Source organism: Schistocerca nitens, chromosome 1 (assembly GCF_023898315.1).
Source record: "Schistocerca nitens isolate TAMUIC-IGC-003100 chromosome 1, iqSchNite1.1, whole genome shotgun sequence".
NCBI lineage: Eukaryota > Metazoa > Arthropoda > Insecta > Orthoptera > Acrididae > Schistocerca > Schistocerca nitens.
In genome coordinates this window covers 910,462,388-910,483,563 of record NC_064614.1, presented here as the reverse complement: position 1 = coordinate 910,483,563, position 21,176 = coordinate 910,462,388, and the positions used below count along the sequence as shown (strand labels likewise).

The 21,176-nt window shown below is 45.4% G+C and overlaps 1 long non-coding RNA gene across 1 annotated transcript in view; it reads right to left on the bottom strand.

Annotated features, from left to right (window-relative positions):
• LOC126192321 (uncharacterized) overlaps window positions 1-21,176 on the bottom strand; it is a 400,828-nt gene that overhangs the window by 367,372 nt on the left and 12,280 nt on the right. The gene's annotated exons all lie outside the window — the stretch shown is intronic.

Genomic DNA, 21,176 nt, shown 5'->3' with positions numbered 1-21,176 from the left:
GGACCTGCTAGCAGAAAACTCATGATGATGATTGTGGTTGCACTAACGAATTCCTTAGCAATGATGCCGAGGCACACGTTAGCTGAGAAACAACGCTAAAAATTATGTTACGAGTGTGACAAGTTGGTACTGTGAAAGGTATTATTTCTGTCGCGGATAGATGTTGATTCATCAGTAGACAAAATCTCTCTGTTCAACTCGTTATTGGTAGTTACTGATCCACCAGGTTCGAACCGCCTGGCATTGTCACCTTTTGCAATCTTGAGAGCGCACTGTAGGCTGTAGGTATACAAGAACAGGTGATCCAGACTACTGTATGTCAATCGATGCACCATTGATTTATTGTTCGATGACGGTCTCAGTATTTTTTAATCTGCTTTACGACATAAATTAATAGACATGAGACGAAGAACATCATCATGTGAAACCGGTAATAATAGTTTTTAAGGACATCGTATTCGACATTGACTGCAGAAATTATTTATTTCGCAATTGCTATTTCGGTCTTAACACCACTATAAGTTGTAATTTTGTTTCACAATACGTCAGACTTTAAAATCTGCATCTACATATATATTCAGAAAACCACCGTGAGGTGCATGGCAGGGGCTGCGTGCCATTAGGGTTTCTTTGCGTTCCGTTCACCTATGGAGCGCGGCAAGAATGATTGAAAGTATCTGTGCGTTCAGTAATGATTCTAATTTTATCCTCACGATCTCTATGTGAGCGACGCATAGGGGATTCCTAGATTCATTATTTAAAGCCGGTTCTTGAAACTTTGTTCCTCAGGATAGTTTGCGTCTATCTTGAAGAGTCTTCCAATTCAATTCCTTCACTGTCTCTGTGACACTCCCCCACAGGTCAAACAAACATGTGCTCATTCGTGCTTCCTTTCTGCGTATACGTTCAGTATCCCCTGTTAGCCCTATGTTGTACGGATCCCACACTAATGAGCAACATTCTAAAACAGTTCGCATGAATGAGGAATTTCCTATGTAGACTGGTTGCAATTCCTCAATATCCTACCAATAAACCGAAGTCTACTACCTGCTTTACCCACGAATGAGCCTACTTTATCATTCCATTTCATATCCGTACCCAGGTATTTGTATGAGTTGGCCAATCACAACTGCGACTCACTGATATTATCGTCAGGTCGTGAAGTGCACAATTTTTCATTTCTGAACATTTAAAGCAAGTTGCCAATCTTTGCGCCACTTTCAAATCTTATCAAGATCTGACTGAATATTTATGCAGCTTCTTTCAGACAATGCTTCATCATAGATAACTGCATCATCTGCAAAAAGTGTGAGGTTATTGTTAATACTGTCTGCAAGATGATTAACGTACAACGTGAAAAGCATGGGTCCCAAACATTTCCCTGGGGCGCATCTGAATTTACTTCTACGTCTGACGATGTCTCTTCATCCAAAATAACACGGTGCGTCCTCCCTACCACAAAGCCCTGAATCCGGTCACGAATTTCACTTGATACCCCACAGGATCGTACTGTCGACAATATACTTAGGTGTGGTACTGAGTCAAATATTTTTTGGAAATCAAGGAATACTGCATGTACCTGAGAGCGTTGATCCTAAGCTTTCAGTATGGCTTGTGAGAAAAGTGCAAGCTCGATTTCTCGTGACCGATGTTTGCAGAATTCACGCTTTTTGAGATTGAGGAGGTCATTTTGTTCAAGATACAGGATTATGTTTGAGCTCAGAATAAATCTGTCGACATGTAGAATATCATCGTCAGAACTGAGCCTTTCCACTATAGGAATACCGCAAGTTTAAACGAGCGAGAAGCTGCTTAAAATATGACTGTGAATCCCAACCGTGGTAAGTTAGTCGACAATAGCGATGTACAAGTGGTACGACTGTCACTAGGTAATAACAGCGCAAAAAATGCGAAATTCGCGTCGGGACTGACGCCAGGTTACGTAAGTCTCGAGCAAGATTGAAGTAGCCTGACGAGGGGAGGAGGGGAGGGGGGGGAGAGCCAAACATCCAGTGGAGCTGGCAGTCGGCGTGTCACGGGCAGTTGGCTGTAAGAATGGTGCGGGCCGCTCTGGACCTCACCCAATGCCGCGGTCGCCGGCCACAATATTTGGCTTTGCCCGAGGTGTAGTCGGGAGTGGGGAGAGCGCGCCGACGAGGCGGAGTAGGGGCCGCTCATTGTCAGCTGTGCGCTGACGTCACGGTGCGTCACGTCCGCCAACCTCTGGGGGGCACACGCGCCGCCGGCCGCCACGTGGCCGCCTCAAGGCCAAGGTCGGGAGCTGGCTGCGCCGGGCAGACGGATACGTACTCTTGCACCTCGCCTGCCTGCGCAGTTGGCGGCCTCGGCGGCGCAACTGCAGGTACTGCCACCAATAAAGAGGCCCCTCACCCACCAGTGCCGCTACCTTTGCGACCAAAACAGCGCGCCGTGCCGCACTCGCTCCACGTTTGAATCCGTTGTGCAGAGCCAAATACACATAGCGGCACAGTGGGACATACGAAAAAGAGAGGAAGATCGCTCTAAAATATACTGTTGATGATAAAGTAAGTGGTGACGAAGTAAAGGGGAAAGAAATCGGCCGCGTTTTTGTGCTGTCGTTCATCGTCTAGTAATCTCATCAGAGGATCACAACCAATTGCAAAACGATTTAGTTACCGTAAGACATCTGTATGATGTGAAAATTAGCGATAGACCCCACGTAATGAAAAGTATGAGGTCGCGCACATGAATGCTAAGGTATTCGTTAAACTTCGGTTACACGATCAGTCAATCAAATCTAAAAGCCGTGAATTCAACTACAGGGTGTCGCACGAAATGTGTTACCAATTGTTTCTTTCACAATTTATGACGCACATTAGATACCCCGCTGTGATGTCTACAGCAGTACCAGCAGAGCTTGGAAGAACAAATGAGTTACGAAATGACGTGTAATTTACGATACTGCCGCTAGGAGACTAGTAAGCAGCAATGGCTGACAGTGGAAGACTGACGTCACAGCAACTATCGGCAATTGCGTTACTTTTTCATGATACGAAAAACCTTGTTGTGACTCAGAGGCGTTTTCGACAACAGTTTAACACACGATTGTTCCCTTGCAAGAAGACCATCCACAGGTTGTACGATAAATTTGTGCAGGAAGGAACAGTATTGGAAGCTAAGCGACCTCGGCCTAAGCCTGTTTGTTCGCCGGAGAATATTGAAGCGGTACGAGTTGCTGTACAGAGAAGTCCCGGGAAATCGTATAGAAAGGCAGCAGTGCAACTGGGAATATCCAGACGCTCCGTTCAACGCATTCTTAAAAGTGACCTCCATATGTATCCATACAAGATGACCTGTCCACAGAAGCTCACTGAAGAACGCAAGCAGCAGAGACTACTGTTTGCTCAGTGGGCGGAGGATAGGGAAGAAACTCTCAACAACGTTTGGTTTTCAGACGAGGTGCATTTTCATTTAGACGGTGTGGTTAACAAACAAAATGTACGCTTTTGGGCCAATGAAAACCCGCAAGTGCCTCATGAACGACAACATTATACTCCGAGGATTACAGCGTGGGCAGCAATTTCCAGTCACGGACTTATTGGACCCTTTTTCTTTGAAGAAACTGTGAACAGCGAGCGTTATTTGAGCATGTTTCGCAATAGCTTCATTCCACAGCTTCTTGCTACTGCCTTGCCCGTCAACACGCAGTGGTTCATGCAAGATGGATCAAGGCCACATACTGCAAACACTGTGTTGGAGTTTTTACACAAGCACTTCGACATGCGGATCATTTCACTCAGGTTTCCAGGTCGCTTCAATGACGGACAAAATTGGCCCCCCAATAGTCCAGATCTCAATCCATGTGACTTTTTTCTTTGCGGGTACCTAAAGGAAAAAATTATCCCGAAACGTCCACGTGATTTAATGGAGCTCAGAAGACTTATTCTTCAAGCTTGCAGTGAAATTACGGAAGACATGTGCCGTAGGGTAATCACTAACTTCAGTGTTCGTTTGAAGGAAGTTAGGAAACGAAATGATGGACATATTGAGCATGTGCTGAGTTAGAACAAATCTCCATGGACGGCTCTTCATTGTAGTATATGTTCCTTTCAGATTGTGTTGACAATAAGGTTTATATTCAAAAACAAAATGGTAACACATTTCGTGCGCCTCCCTGTAAATACCTAGAAATTACAATTACGAACAACTACATTGGAAAGAACACATAGAAAATGTTGTGGGAAAGGCGAACCAAAGACTGCGTTTTATTGGCAGAATAGTTCGAAGATGCAAGGGATCTACAGAAGAGACTGCATACACTACACTTGCCCGTCCTCCTGCAGAGTACTGTTCGCGGTGTGGGGTCCTTACCAGACAGGATCAACGGAGTACACCGAGAGAGATCAAAGAAGGGCTGCATGTTTCGTATTATCGAAAATAGGGGAGAGAGCGTCACGGACATGACACAGAATTTGGGGTGGAAATCATTAAAACAATGGCGTTTCTCGTTGCGGCAGCATCTTCTCACGAAATTTCAATCTCCATGTTTCTCCTCCGAATGTGAAAATATTTTGCTGACGCCGACCTACTCTATATAGGGAGAAGCAATCACCATAACGAAATAAGGAAAATCGGAGCTTGCAGGTAAGAGATATATGCGCCCGTTTTTCCGCGCGCTGTGCGAGAGTGGGAGAATAGAGAATTAGGGCGATGGTGGTTCGATGAATCCTCTGCCAGCCACTAACGTGTGATTTAAAAAGTAGCCATGTAGATGTATCTAAGCAACTATACCGGCATTTGCCTCGCGCGAGGTAAGGGAACTACGGAAAATTACAACCACGATGGTCGAACACAGATTTGCACTCAGGTCATTTGGCACACTGTGTCTTAACTGCTACGTCACTTTGCTCGGTAGTTACGTAAGGTGTATCTGAAGGACTCAGCAAAAAATTATCAAAACCAAGGGACCAGTCTTACCTTATCCGTCCTGATCTGGAGACTCCTCTGATCGTGTCATCAGTAAATGGAAATACACTGTCGTAAACGGAAAGAGCTACGCCATGAACACCTTGACCAAACACTGCTAAAAGCTGACACTCCAGTATTTCCACGGTTATGCGATATGCTGATTACAGTTTCATCCCGATGTGAGCTCATTATCTGCATTTTCAATGCAGATGAAGGAAGATGTAAGCACTTGATGACTATTGATTGGATCTAAGATTACCGAAACTTTTCAAGCAGACACTGCAACATAACATGCTCACAGACAGTGCACGTACAGCTTATCACCATCTTTCACAATTTCAGAAAGCCGGAATCACTGGCATATGGGGCATAAGAGAAACATACATAGTGCAATGACAGCGGATGTGGCGGTGATAAGAGAACTCATGACAACACAGTCGCAACAAGCGTAGGCACAGGTCGTTCCAGAAGGGTTGCACCACTAGCATTGTTGGACCGGCTCTAGTAAATAGAAGGATGACAACAACCTAAATTCGGGGAGAGGCTGTCACCGAGAACGGTTGTGAACCAATAACTGATTGCTGGATCTCGAGACGTCATTCGTCGTTTACCGCTGACGCCATACCACCGACGATAGAGATCCCCGTAATATAGATACAGTGAAGTGTGACACTGAGAGGCACTTTGTCGTGCTCAAAGATGAACCTAGTTTCTGTTCATACCGGTTGGGTCGATTCTACGTGTTCATAGACGATGTGGTGAAGGGTTACCAGACGAAGCGATTCACGGTACTCACGCTCATCAAACTCTTGGAATTATACAGTGATTCAAAAAGAATACCACAACTTTAGGAATTTAAAACTCTGCAACGACAAAAGGCAGAGCTAAACACTATCTGTCGGCGAATTAAGGGAGCTATAAAGTTTCATTTAGTAGTACATTTGTTCGCTTGAGGCGCTGTTGACTAGGCGTCAGCGTCAGTTGATGCTAAGATGGCGACCGCTCAACAGAGAGCTTTTTGTGTTATTGAGTACGGCAGAAGTGAATCGATGACAGTTGTTCAGCGTGCATTTCGAACGAAGTATGGTGTTAAACCTCCTGATAGGTGGTGTATTAAACGTTGGTATAAACAGTTTACAGAGAATGGGTGTTTGTGCAAAGGGAAAAGTTGTGGACGGCCGAGAACGAGTGATGAAAATGTAGCACGCATCCAGCAAGCATTTGTTCGCAGCCCAGGAAAATCGACTCGCAGAGCTAGCAGAGAGCTGCAAATTCCACAATCAACTGTATGGAGAGTCCTACGAAAAAGGTTAGTTATGAAACCTTATCGTCTGAAATTGGTTCAAGCACTGTCTGCAGCTGATAAGATTAAAAGAATCGATTTCTGTGATTTTATCCTTGCTCAAATGGAAACAGATGAATCTTTCGTTTCAAAGATTGTGTTTAGTGATGAAGCAACTTTCCACACTAACGGGAAAGTCAACCGTCACAATGTCTGTATATGGGGCACTGAGAATCCGCGGGAAACAACTTAGTATGAACGTGACAGTATCTGGAGATGTTAGAGAATTGGCTGTTCTCTCAGCTCGAACAAGAAGCACAACATATTTCAGCAGGATGGAGCGCCACCACATTGGCACTTATCTGTCCGTAACTACCTGAACGTCAACTACCCGAGGCGATGGATCGGCCGCCAGGCAGCCCGTGACAGAGCACTTCATCACTGGCCTCCAAGAAGCCCTGATCTTCCCCCCAGCGATTTTTTCTTATGGGGGTATGTTAAGGATATGGTGTTTCGGCCACCTCTCCCAGCCACCATTGATGATTTGAAACGAGAAATAACAGCAGCTATCCAAACTGTTACGCCTGATATGCTACAGAGAGTGTGGAACGAGTTGGAGTATCGGGTTGATATTGCTCGTGTGTCTGGAGGGGGCCATATTGAACATCTCTGAACTTGTTTTTGAGTGAAAAAAAACCTTTTTAAATACTCTTTGTAATGATGTATAACAGAAGGTTATATTATGTTTCTTTCATTAAATACACATTTTTAAAGTTGTGGTATTCTTTTCGAATCACCCTGTAGTTTGGGGAGCTATTGGATACCACAACAGAACTGTTAAAGTAATTCTTGAAAGGAGGCTGAATGATCGCTAGAATGTGGCAGGAACAGCAAACCCTATTGCCATACCTTCATCGGCCAGGGTACCAAATGGCACATTCCAGCAGGACCTCGCAAAACCTCACTCTGCAGTACATAACGGAAACACCGTGAGGCACGTGCGAAGTGTGTGACAAAAGTAATGAGACGGACAAAAATGCTAGCAGACAGTCAATGCTGCGTTGTGTAGACAGGTGTGTTCATCCCTTCCAGATGCTCAGTCCGATTTTCAGGTCCGTACAGCCATCGTTTGATTCTTGAGAGACCTATCAGTGAAGTTGTTTTTTGTTGTGTGTTACGAAAATGGAATAGCGGAATTTAGAGCAACGTTAAGCAATCAAGTTTTGTGTTAAACGCGAGGAATCCAAGTGTGTGGTCTTGGAAAAGTTGCAGTAGGACTACGAGGAACATTTATTATGAAGAGCGCAAGTTTTTCGCTGGCGCAAAGCATTTTTGGAAGGTCGAGGATACGCTGAAGGTGAACCTCACTCAGGCAGACCCTCAACTTAAAAAACCGATGCAGACGCCGAATGCGTGCGTGCTCTTGTGTGATTCTGTTCCTCAACAACAAACTGTCAATCACGTGTTTTACGATGATGTCCTTGAAGGGCTCAGGAGAAGTGTGAATCGAATGAGATTGCCGGCCGTGGTGGCCGAGCGGTTCCAGCCGCTACAGTCCGGGAACCGCGCGACCGCTACGGTCGCAGGTTCGAATCCTGCCTCGGGCATGGATGTGCGTGACGTCCTTAGGTTAGTTAGGTTTAAGTAGTTCTAAGTTCTAGGGGACTGATGACCTCAGATGTTAAGTCCCATAGTGCTCAGAGCAATTTGAACCATTTCGAATGAGACTGCACATTACAGACAAAGACAACGCCCCATTGTCACACAGCCACTTCCCTGAAGGAATCTTTGACCTCAAAAGAATTTCTGTTGTTTCAAAGCTGGCCTGGGTGGCCGAGCGGTTCCAGGCGCTACAGTCTGGAACCGCGCGACCGCTACGGTCGCAGGTTCGAATCCTGCCTCGGGCATGGATGTGTGTGACGTCCTTAGGTTAGTTAGGTTTAAGTAGTTCTAAGTTCTAGGGGACTGATGACCTCAGATGTTAAGTCCCATAGTGCTCAGAGCCATTTGAACCATTTTGTAATGATTTATCTCGCGCTTACATGTTGTTATGTTAATTAAATATGTTACCTAGAGAAATGTATTCCATGTCATTACACCACATTAATTATTCTTTGGTGTTGCGATTTTTATCCGTCAGTGTAGTCTAATCTTGTGCTCGACACCCCTACGGGTGCGATACGTAGGGGTTTGCCGTATACTCCTAGATTCGCCTCATAAAGCTGGTTCTTCAATCTTCGTAAGTAGTCTTTCTCAGGATACTTTGCCAAATCACTTTTTTCACAGTCTTCTTTGTAGACTGATTCCATTTAATTTGTATTGCACCAACGAATCGAAGTCTGCCACTTGTTTTAATTGCGACTGAGCCTATATGACCCTTCCGTTTCAAATTTGTGAAAATTTTTACAAGCAAGTTATAGATGTTAGTGTGAGTTGACCGAATCCAACTGTTACTCGCTGATATTGTGCTCATAGGTTACCACGTTCTTTTTTTTATTTTGTTAAGTGCATAATTTTACATTGGAGTACATTTAGAGCAGTTTACAAATCTTAGCACCACTCTGATATATTATCAAGATCCGAATGAATATCTGTGCAGCTTTCTTCATTATAGATAACCACATGATACGCAAAAAATCTTGATGTAATATAGATATTATCTGCAAGTTCATTTGTTCACTGAGGCGGCAGCAGTCGTGGAATGCCTCCTAATATCGTGTCGCGCCTCCTTTTTCCCGGCGTACTGCAGAAACTCGAGGTGGCGTCAACTCGACATGTCGTTGGAAGTCCCCTGCAGAAACTTTCAGCCATGCTGTCTCTATAGCCATCCACAATTTCGAAAGTGCTGTCGGTGCAGGATTTTTTGCACGAACTGGCCTCTCGATTTTGTCCCATAAATGTTCAGTAAGATTCATATCCGGCGATCTGGGTGGACAAATCATTAGCTCGAATTGTCCGGAATGTTGTACAAACCAATCGGGAACAGTTGTGACACGGTGACATGATGCATAATCAACCAAAAAAATTCCATCTCTGTTTGGGTACATGAAGTCTACGAAGGCTTCAAATGGTCTCTAAGTAGCCAACATAACAGAGGGCCCAATGAATTCCATGTAAACATAGCCCGCACCATTATGAAGCCACCACCATCTTGGACTGTACCCTGTTGATAACTTGTGTCCACTGCTTCGTGGGGTCTGCGGTACATTCGAAACCTACCATTAACTCTTACCTACTGAAATCTGGTCTCATCTGACAAGGGCACGGTATTCCAGTCGTCTAGAGTCGAAGCGATTTGGTCACGATTCCAGATGGGGCGCTGCAGGCGATGTCGTGCAGTTAGCAAAGGGACTCGCGACGGTTGTCTGTTGCCGTAACCCATTAACACCAAATTGCACCACACTATCCTAACGGATACGTTCGTCGTAGGTCCCATATTGATTTCTGCGGTTGTTTCACGCAGTGTTGTTTGTCTGTTAGTACTCGCAACTCTACGCAAACCCCACTGCTCTCGGTAGTTAAGTGAAGGCCGTCGGCCACTTACAAGGGAACCTCCCCATCGTACCCCCCTCAGATTTAGTTATAAGTTGGCACAGTGGATAGGCCTTGAAAAACTGAACACAGATCAATCGAGAAAACCGGAAGAAGTTGTGTGGAACTATGAAAAAAATTAGTAAAATATACAAACTGAGTAGTCCATGGGAACATATGCAACATCAAGGACAATGGTTGTCACGGAGCGCCGTGGTCCCGTGGTTAGCGAGAGCAGCTACCAAACGAGAGGTCCTAGGTTCAAGTCTTCCCTCGAGCAAGAAGTTTAAATTTTTATTTTCAGTTTATGTGACAAACTCTTATGTTTTCATCACTTTTTTGGGAGTGATTATCAAATCCACAAGAAAACCTAAATCGGGCAAGGTAGAAGAATCTTTTTACCCATTCCCTAAGTGTACAAGTTAGGTGGGTCGACAACATATTCCTGTCATGTGACCTACATCCCGTCACCAGTGTCGTATAGAATATATCAGATGTTTTCCTGTGGATGAATCGGTTGAACTATGACCTTGCGATCAAATGTTTTCGGTTCCCATTGGAGAGGCACGTCCTTTCGTCTACTAGTCGCACGGTTTGGGGTGCGGTCGCAAAACACAGACACTAAACTTATTACAGTGAATAGAGACGTCAATGAACGAACGGACAGATCGTAACTTTGCGAAAATAAAGAAAGTAAAATTTTCAATCGAGGCAAGACTTGAAACAAGGATCTCTCGTTCCGCAGCTACTCACGCTAACCACGGGACCACGGCGCTCCTTATGCTACAGCCTCCTTGATGTTGCATATGTTGCGCATGGACTACTCAGTTTGTATATTTGACTAATTTTTTTCATTGTTCCACACAACTTCTTCCTGTTTTCTCGATTGATCTGTGTCCAGTTTTTCAATGCCTATCCACTGTGCCAACTTATAACTAAATCTGAGGGGGTCGCGATGGGGATGTTCCCTTGTTAGTTGTCCGTGGTGAGAGGGAAAGCCTGAAACGTGGTATTCTCGGCACACTCTTGACACTGTGGATTTCCGGATGCTGAATTCCCTAACTGTTTCCGAAACGGAATGTCGCGTGCGTCTAGCTCCAACTGCCACTCCGCGTTCAAAGTCTGTTAATTCCCCTTGTGCAGCCATAATGACATCGGAAACCTTTCCATATGAGTCACCTGTGTACAAATTCCAGCTCCAGCAATGCACTGCCCTTTTATTCTTCATGTACGTGGTAATTCAAATGTGTGTGAAATCTTATTGGACTTAACTGCTAAGGTCATCAGTCCCTACGAATACACACTACTTAACCTAAATTATCCTAAGGACAAACACACACACACACCCATGCCCGAGGGAGGACTCGAACCTCCGCCTGGATCAGCCATACAGTCCATGACTGCAACGTCTTAGACCGCTCGGCTAATCCCCCGCGGCTGTACGTGGTAGTAACGCCTGCCAGTTATTCGCAGTCCCACGACTGTTGTCGCCTCGTTGAGCATAAACATGGAGGCAACGAGCAATATTATGCAAGATTACATTAAACTATAAGCCATCTTAATACAAAGATTTCTGGCCTCTTATACTTGTAACGGGAACTAATACCTCCGGTATCTCATTTTTTAATTATCTCAAGAAACATTCGAAAAGTTCGCTGTCAGGTATTTGAGGTATCAGTCCTTCCGTGAGCAGAGCACAGTTTCGTGATGTTTCGTCGCTGAACTCTGCAATTAACGAGTGAGGCCGCGGGAGCTCCTGTCATGGCATGCAAGCTACTTCGTACGACACCTGTGCATTGTTTTCGCTCATGTGTCCACAGTCGTGAATAGAGCTTCCTGTTTTGCACCCTTCACACGTAAGTGGTTCAGTTGTGTATAATATGTCGCTTTTTCACCGCATATATCACGGCCGCCCATTGATGTATCCTGCCTCACAACCCTTCTTCCTTCCTTTCTTCCTCTAGATGCCATCGGGTTGTGACTCAAATGAAATGGCAAGAGCATATTTGTTACTTTCGCTTACCGAAGCTGTGGTCGATAGACAGGGGTGATGAATGATGAGGTCCTTTACTCCGAGGAGCGTAGGGGACGATGTGGCACCCGGCGGAGGTTCGAGTCCTCCCTCGGGCATGGGTGTATGTGTGTTTGTCCTTAGGATAATTTAGGTTAAGTAGTGTGTTAGCTTAGGGACTGATACCCTTAGCAGTTAAGTCCCATAAGATTTCACACACATTTGAACATTTTTTTAACGATGCGGGAGACCTGCACCGCTGTACTAGGCAAGGTCCTAGTGCAGGTGATTTGCCATTGCCTTCCTCCGACCGTAATGGGAATGTATGATAATGATGAAGACAACACAACAACACCCAGTCATCTCGAGGCAGGAAAAAGCCCTGACCCAGCCGGGAATCGAACCCGGGACCCCGTGCACGGGAAGCGAGAACGCTACCGCAAGACCACGAGCTGCAGACAGGGGTAGGACAGAAATATGGAAACACCGCAATAAATGCATGCTTGAGCATAAATGCGCATGCTAGCCAAGCCTACAGATTGCGCTGTTGTATATGATCACGAAAGGAAATTTAGTAATGCCGTCAATACGCCGTAAGTGTAAGTCGTGATGAGAACAGTGTTCTGTGTAGTTGTGAGTGTATTTTTCAGAGGTAAGTGAATTCGAGCGTGGGTGGGTTGTTGGTACTCGTATGGTGGTAGCGTCCGTAATCAAGGTAGCTGATGCATTGGTGTTTCAAGAGGCACCACATCGTGTATTTATACTCCTGAACACTGGTTAAGTCACAAAGCGGTGGGCCGGCCGGTGTGGCCGAGCGGTTCTAGGCGCTTCAGTCTGGAACCGCGTGACCGCTACGGTCGCAGGTTCGAATCCTGCTTCGGGCATGGATGTGTGTGATGTCGTTAGGTTTGTTAGGTTTAAGTAGTTCTAAGTTCTAGGGGAGTGATGACCTCAGATGTTAAGTCCCATAGTGCTCAGAGCCATTTGAACCATTTTGAACAAAGCGATGGAAAGTGCGGTCACTGCAGAGGATTCCGACGAAAAATAAGAGGACGACAGCTGCAGAACTGAAGGCCGCACTCGTGAACCCTGTCAGCATCGAAACAACGCGAACAGAGCACCATAAACGAGGAATTGTAGGGAGATCTGGAACCGCAACACCTCTAGTCAGTGACGCAAATAGCCGTAACAGGAAAAAGTAGTGCCGAAGCCACAGCACCTAAGATGTGGAGCAATTCAAGAAAGTTGTTTGGTCAGACGAGTCTTGTTTCACACTGTTTCCAAACTCTGGCCGAGTTTTCGTCCCTAGAGTGAAATACGGCATGGGTTCGGTGATGATTTGGGGAGCCTGTCGTGGTGTTCCATTGGAGCCACGGGTAGTCTGCAGTGTCGGCTCACTGCCAGGGGTTACGTGATCATTTTGGCTGGTCAGGTCTGTCCTACGGCAAAATATTTGCTCCTCTCCGGTGCTCCTGTATTTCAAAACGACGGGATCCCTGTCCATAAAGTTTGTATCGTCGACGTCTGGTCTTGCAAGCACGAGGATAAATTGCCGCATCTCCCCTGTCCCCCACAGTCACCAGTTCTCAAAATTATTGATCGTCTATGGTACAATTCGGAGAGAAGGTTCCTCGGTCGCTGTCCACCTCCATCGTCATTACCTGCACTTTCCACTGTTTTTGGAGGAAGTATGGTATAATATTCTCCTGAAAACCGAGACGGCTGATAACTGTTTTGAATGCCAACGGTTTTCCTAACCCGTATCGGGCATGGTAATGTGTTTTTGCTGCTTCTATACTTTTGTCCACCCTCAGCAAGTACTAGCGTTAAGTAGACTATGAAATAAAGAATAGGACTGGAAGCTTTACAACATTGGATTCATTTGTCCGAGATGCATGTCATTATATGGACAACTGTCGCAGCACCTCAGTAATCCCGGTAGACCCGTCTGCCACGCTGTGTTTTGTAGGGAAACGAATTTTGTTCCTCGATTTCTTTAGTGAAGGGACAACAAATAGCAATGCAGTGATACGCTGGGCAGTTTGAAAGCCACCGTCAACAAATGAGACCGGAACTACTGTCATTTAAGCGATGACTTTTCTCATGTCAACGAAAGTAGGCAGCTTTCTGGACGGCTCGATTGGAAAAACAGGGATCAACTTGTCTAGTCACTATCTCGCGCCAATTGATTGCTGTTTCTTCCTAGTTTAAAGCCGCTGATCATTCAAGACGTACGCTTCTCTAATGAGATATGCGGAAGCGGTAATATCACGGTTGTAGGATGGGAGACTGGAGCGTTTCAGTAAAAACGGTAGCAGAAGTTGTTATTTCTAGCAATTAACATGAGTTTCGGCACTTTTGTCGAGGGGCTCGATTACAGAAGAGGCCAATTTTCAACACCGATTATGCGGACTGTGCCATAATTTCCGTAGATTTCCGTTATTGCTTGTCGTAACTGCCTGTAATGAAGCAGGTCTCTGGTATTTCCCCGCTGACCATATCGGGTTTTTCTAAGCTGGTATGTTCTAGAATACGGCCCAAGGACCACAGTCCTACAAATAGGTAATTAATTTCGATCTTTGATGACCATCTTCAAGACCTGAGTAGAAACATTTTCTCTACCACATACAGAGTATATCCTTATTAATGTTATAAACGCTTACAATTGAAATTACTCGATACTAGAAACAAAAAGTTCTCAGTAAACATAGGTCCGCAAACGAACTGTTCGCGAGATAACTGCGACTTTCTGGTACCAGCCACCAATGGCTTGATACTGTGTGGTCTTTGTAGACAACTCCGACACTGAGAAACGTCGATTTTCACGAACTTTTGCATCAACTGTCTGAACGAGTTCGTCAGTCACCAATGATGGTCTACCACTCCTCTCTTCATCATGAACGTTTTTTCGTCCACTTTTAAATAAACGTACCCGTTCACGGACAACTCCTTCACTCATAACTCTTGGTGCGTACTGTGTGGTCTTTGTTTAAATTTTCGAGACTTGGGGATGTACGAGAGCCGTTCAGAAAGTAACCTCCGGTTGATTTAAAAAAATACACCAAGTTAAATAAAAATATTTTAATATATACATCTTACAACTACATCTTTGCACTATTTTTCTACATAGTCTCCATAGCGATTGAGGCACTTATCGTATCTCTTCACAAGCTTTGAAATTCCTTCTGCATAAAAATCACCCGCTTGTGCCTGGAGCCAGCCTGTGACCGCATCTTTGAGCTCTTCGTCGTCATCAAACCGCTGTGACCCGAGCCATTTCTTCAAATGCATGAAGAGGTGATAATCACTTGGCGCCAGGTCTGGGCTGTAAGGTGGATGGTTGATAACGTCCCACTTGAGGGACTCAAGAAGGGCCGTTGTTCTGCGAGCAGAGTGAGGACGGGCGTTATCGTGCAAAAAAACGATACCGGAAGTCAGCATACCACGGCGTTTGTTCTGTATAGCCCGTCGTAACTTTTTTATTGTTTCACAGTACACGTCTTGATTAATGGTCGTACCACGTTCCATGAATTCAACCAACAACACCCCTTTGGCATCTCAAAACACCGTTGCCATCAGTTTTCTGGCAGAAAAATCTTGCGAGGCTTTTCTTGGTTTGGTAGGCGAATTTGAATGTGCCCACATCTTTGATTGTTCTTTTGTCTCAGGGTTCACGTACTTAATCCAGGTTTCGTCACCAGTCACGATTCTGTTTAACAATGGTTCTCCTTCGTCCTCATAACGTGACAGAAAGTCTAATGCAGAGGCCATTCTTTGAGTTTTGTGGTGGTCGGTAAGAATTTTGGGCACCCATCGTGCACAGAACTTACGGTAACCCAATCTTGCTGTCACTATCTCGTACAAGAGAGTCTTAGAAATCTGTGGAAAACCAGTAGACAACTCCGACATTGAGAAACGTCGATTTTCACGAACTTTTGCATCAACTGTCTGAACGAGTTCGTCAGTCACCAATGATGGTCTACCACTCCTCTCTTCATCATGAACGTTTTCTCGTCCACTTTTAAATAAACGTACCCATTCACGGACAACTCCTTCACTCATAACTCTTGGTCCGTACACGGCACAAAGCTCACGATGAATAGCTGCTGCAGAATATCCTTTGGCTGTAAAAAACCTTATGACAGCACGCACTTCACATTTGGCGGGGTTTTCTATTGCAGCACACATTTCAAACTGCCACAAAAACTAAACTAGCGCAGGTACGACGTTCACTCGACCACGGCTTGATGCCGACTGACCTGTTGAGTGCGTGAACGCACAGATGGCGTCGCTACTCCCCCCACAACCCGCACTGTGACCAATCAGAGGTTACTTTCTGAACCGCCCTCGTAAAAGGAATGGATACGACAGTATAGTACACAGTCAGAGTGCAACTCGCGTCAATTGTTTGCGGATCGTCAGTTGTGTTGCACGAGCTTTGGCGGTAGCGTGGAACATTGCAGTAATGAGGAGTACGGCAGGACTGACAGCCGTCCACCAGAGCCCACACGCTTCAGTCGAGAAGCATATACTACTCGAAAGCACCCCGAGTCAAATGCTGACAAGGGTGGAGACGTCCGAGACATTGGGAGCTTTGCGCAAGATGTGGCAGCGGGTAGGGTACGAATTACACCGGTGCTTGAAGATGTGGTCCTGGAAATAACCGAACGGTCTCCATGAATCTCGAGAAGGACCTTCCAAGGTGATCACTGACTCGGTCATTGTGCCATCAGCGTAGTCGTTCATTTCGTTAACATTATTAATTTAAACATTCCCGTGAGTGTTTTGAAAGAGAAAAAACACTTTTGTAACAGTTATACATAATTATGTTTAAAATTAGCACAGTAATTTTGTAGTAAGAAAGCCAGACAAACAAAATTATATAATTGTTAATTTTGTGCATTTAGAATAAAACTGTAAAATATCTTTGCACAGTGGTAGCAGAGAGTGCCATGAACTAAAAAATCTGATCCGGGTGCATAGGACGGTTGTAGGGGAGAGATGTATCTGATGACCACTTCTGTAAGTTTTTCATGAATGAGTCGCTATACCAAATTTTTGGTTGAGTTATCTCCTCTTCCAAGCATAATCTACCGTACAACCCTGGAGCAAAAACACATGACCAGTATTTGGAAGAAATCACAGGTCGCGCCCGCCTACACGAAAGGTGATCCACAAAACTACCGTCCAAAATCCATGACACCATTGTGCTTTAGAATCTTTGAACATTTTCTGAGCTCAAACGTAATGAGGTATCTCGAAAAGAAGGATATCCCCCTATGCCAGCCAGCATGGTTTCCGCAGAAAATTAGCATGTGGAAACGAGCTCACGGATTTCTCTAATGGCGTCCTAAAAGCAACGTTATTGCTATCCCCTAAGCCCCGGAACAACATCGTGCCGCGCGGTTTGAGGCGCCATATCACGGGTTCCGCGGCCCTTCCCGCCGGAGGTTAGAGTCCTCCCTCGGGCATGGGTGTGTGTTTGTTGTTCTTAGCATAAGCTAGTTTAATTTAGTTTAAGCAGTGTGTCAGTCTAGGGACCGATGACCTCAGCAATTTGGTCCCTTAGGAATTCACACATATTTCAACATTTTGAAAAACTTCGCTTTGCCGGTAAGTTACAAACTAATAGCACTTTTAAGCGTTTGATTCAAGATACTTACTTGAAAGAATACTTTATGCGCGTCTAATATGCTTCGTAAACAATAGCATACCAATAGAGCAAACTCGTTTTATGCCGGAAAGAAGCTGTTGTGATCAGGCCCTCTCGTCCACAATCCACATAGAAATAGGGTTCCAACAACAACTCAAAACATTCGCTGCATTGATTGATTTAAGTACAGCTTATGACACAGTTTGGCGAAAAGGACAACTAGGACTATTACTCGAGGTGTACCAGCTTGAAACTTCCTGGCAGATTAAAACTGTGCGCCGGACCGAGACTCGAACTCGGGACCTTCGCCTTTCGCGGGCAAGTGCTCTACCATCTGAGCTACCCAAGCACGACTCACGCCTCGACCTCACAGCTTCACTTCTGCCAGTGCCTTGGCTCTACCTTCCAAACTTCACAGAAGCTCTCCTGCGAACCTTGCAGAACTAGCACTCCTGGAAGAAAGGATATTACGGAGACATGGTTTGGCCATAGCCTGGAGGATGTTTCCAGAACGAGATTCTCACTCTGCAGCGGATTGTGCGCTGATATGAAACTTCGTGGCAGAGTGATAATATCAGAATGTCACGAACTCCCACCTCGTGACAAAAAATGGTTCAAATGGCTCTGAGCACTATCGGAGTTAACATCTGAGGTCATCAGCCCCCTAGAACTTAGAACTACTTAAACCTAACTAACCTAAGCACATCACACACATCCATGCCCGAGGCAGGATTCGAACCTGCGACCGTAGCAGTCACGCGGTTCCGGACTGACGCGCCTAGAACCTCGTTACAGATAGAACTTCTAAGGTACCAGGATATTCCGCTTCTCAGAAGGCAGTAGTGCAACACCACCAGGATCCGCATAAACTCTGGTGTCTGCAACAAGAGGCAAACTCAGTAGGGAGCTTCAGAATGTCCTTGATGCGACCGTTGTGGAGCAAATGCCCACCTGGCCCTGGTTTGCCCCGATACGTCCTTCAGGGTCGCGTCAGAAGACGTCCACGACCTCATCACCAAACCTTGGAATGTCTGTTCCCAGTGACCTGCATTCGTTTAAGTTTTTAATACTACTACTACTACTACTACTACGTGATCAGGCCCAGTGGACCGCACGCATCTACAAGTTTCCTCCTCCACTGTATTCTGTCCATTGCTGCTATCCACCATTCGTCCACATCTATTGACATTTGTTTTAAATCTTCATGGAGTCCATCCCTCCAATGCTTCTTGGATCTCCCTGGCGGTCTCTTTCCTGTAGGTGTGAAATCCAGGAGCTTCCGAGGCCATCTGTGATCCTCCATCCGGGCCACATGGCCAGCCCACTGCATTCGTTTGGCTTTGACAGCTCCTGCTATGTTGGGCTGCTGGTATAGTTCCTCAAGCTCTTGGTTGTGTCTGATCCTCTATTCCCCTGTATCTGCATCCAGAACCGGACCGAAGATAAGTTTTTAATGGATTTTTAAATTATTCGCCGCAATGTAAGTAAGCTCATTCATATACCCTGAAAGCCATGATGCAAAAGCTATTATGTAAATGCAGTAGTTCCTAATTTCAAAAAGCATCTGATTCAGTACCACAACTACGCTTATTAGAAAGCACGTTCGTATGAGGGAATCAAGTGACTGAATTGAGGATTTGTTGCTAGGGGGCAAGCAGCATGTTCTCTTGGATGGAGATCTATCCAGAGGCGAAGAAGTAGCTTCAGGTGTACGCCACGGAAATCCCAGGGGACCCTACTCTTAATTTGTATGTTAATCCCATATTTTTGGCAGATGAAGTGGTTATTTACACTGAAGCGCCAAAGAAACTGGTTTAAAAATGGTTCAAATGGCGCTGAGCACTATGGGACTTAAATTCTGAGGTGATCAGTCCCCTAGAACTTAGAACTACTTAAACCTAATTAACCTAAGGACATCACACACATCCATGCCCGAGGCAGAATTCGAACCTGCGACCGTAGCGGTAGCGCGGTTCCAGACAGTAGCGCCTAGATCTGCTCGGACACCGCGGCCGGCAAAGAAACTGGTATAGGCATGCGTATTCAAATACAGAGATATATAAACAGGCAGAATACGACGCTGCGGTTGGTAAACCCTATATAAGACAACAAGTGGATGGCGCAATTGTTAGATCGGCTATTGCTGCTACAATGGAAAATTATCAAGATTTAAGTGAGTTTGAACATGATGTTTCAGTCGGCGCACGAGCGATGGAACACAGCATCTCAGAATTAGCGATGAAGTGCGGATTTTCCCGTACACCATTTCGCGAGTGTACCGTAAATATCAGGGATCCGGCAAAACATCAAATCACCGGAAAAAAAAATCCTGCAACAATGGGTCGAACGACGACTGAAGAGAATCTTTCAATGTGGCAGAAGTGCAACCCTTCCTCAAATTGCTGCAGATTTCAATTCTGGGCCATCAACAAGTGTCAGCGTGCGAACCATTCAACAAACATTAACGATATCGTCTTTCTGAGTTAAGGGCCCACTCGTGTAGCTTTGATGACTGCACGACACAAAGCTTTACGCCTCACCTGGGCCCGTCAACACCGACATTGGACTGTTGATGACTGGAAACACGTTGCCTTGTCTGACGAGTCTCCTTTCAAATTGTATCGAGCGGATCGACGCGTACGCGCATGGAGACAACCTCATGAAACCATGGGCCCTGCCTGTCAGCAGGGGACTGTTCAGGCTGGTGGAGGCTCTGTAATGGTGTGAGGTGTGTGTAGTTGGAATGATATGGGAGAATGATACGGGACCCCTCGTACATCTAGATACAACTCTGACAGGTAACACGCAAGTAAGTATCCTATATGATCACCTGCATCCACTCATGTCCATTGTGTATTCCGACGGACTTGCGCAATTCCAGCAGGACAATGCGACACCCCATACGTCCAGAATTGCTACAGAGTGGCTCCAGGAACGCTCTTCTGAATTAAAACACTTCCGCTCGTCACCAAACTCCCCAGACATGAGCATTATTGAGCATATTTGGGATGCCTTGCAACGTGCTGTTCAAAAGAGATCTCCACCCTCACGTACGCTTACGGATTTACGGACCGCCCTGCAAAATTCATGGTGTCAGTTCCCTCCAACACTACTTCAGACATTAGTCGAGTCCATGCCACGTCGTGTTGCGGCACTTCTGCGTTCTCGCGGAGCCCCCGCACGGTATTAACCAGGTGTACCAGTTTCTTTGGCTCTTCAGTGTATAATGAAGTACCGTCTGGAAAAAGTTGGACACAAATTCAGTCGTATCTTGATAAAATCTCATAATTCTGTAAACATTGGCAATTTACTTTACAGTGTTCGGAAATGTTAAAATATGCACTTCGTTAATCGAAAAACTTAATGCCCTATGGCTACAATATCAACGAGTCACAGCTGAAACAGGTCAACTCATACAAATACATGGCTGTAACATTTTGTAGGAATGTGAAAAGGAAAGCTGAATTAGCCTCAGACATAGCCAGAGCAAGTGCCAGATAACGGTTCATTGGTAGAGTAATGGGGAAAGCAGTCAGTCTACAATGGGTATTACTTACAGCCCGTTAAATAAGAGCGTGGTCAGTATTACACTCAGATGGCAAAAGATAACGCCTTACTTCTTTCACAGTTCAACGGAGGGAACCTTTGTACTACATGCAACGTCCATAAAGCATTAGTTTACTACGAATTATTCACTGAAACACACAAGAAGAGATATGAGTGCAGAATACGGGTCGTTTTTATCAAAG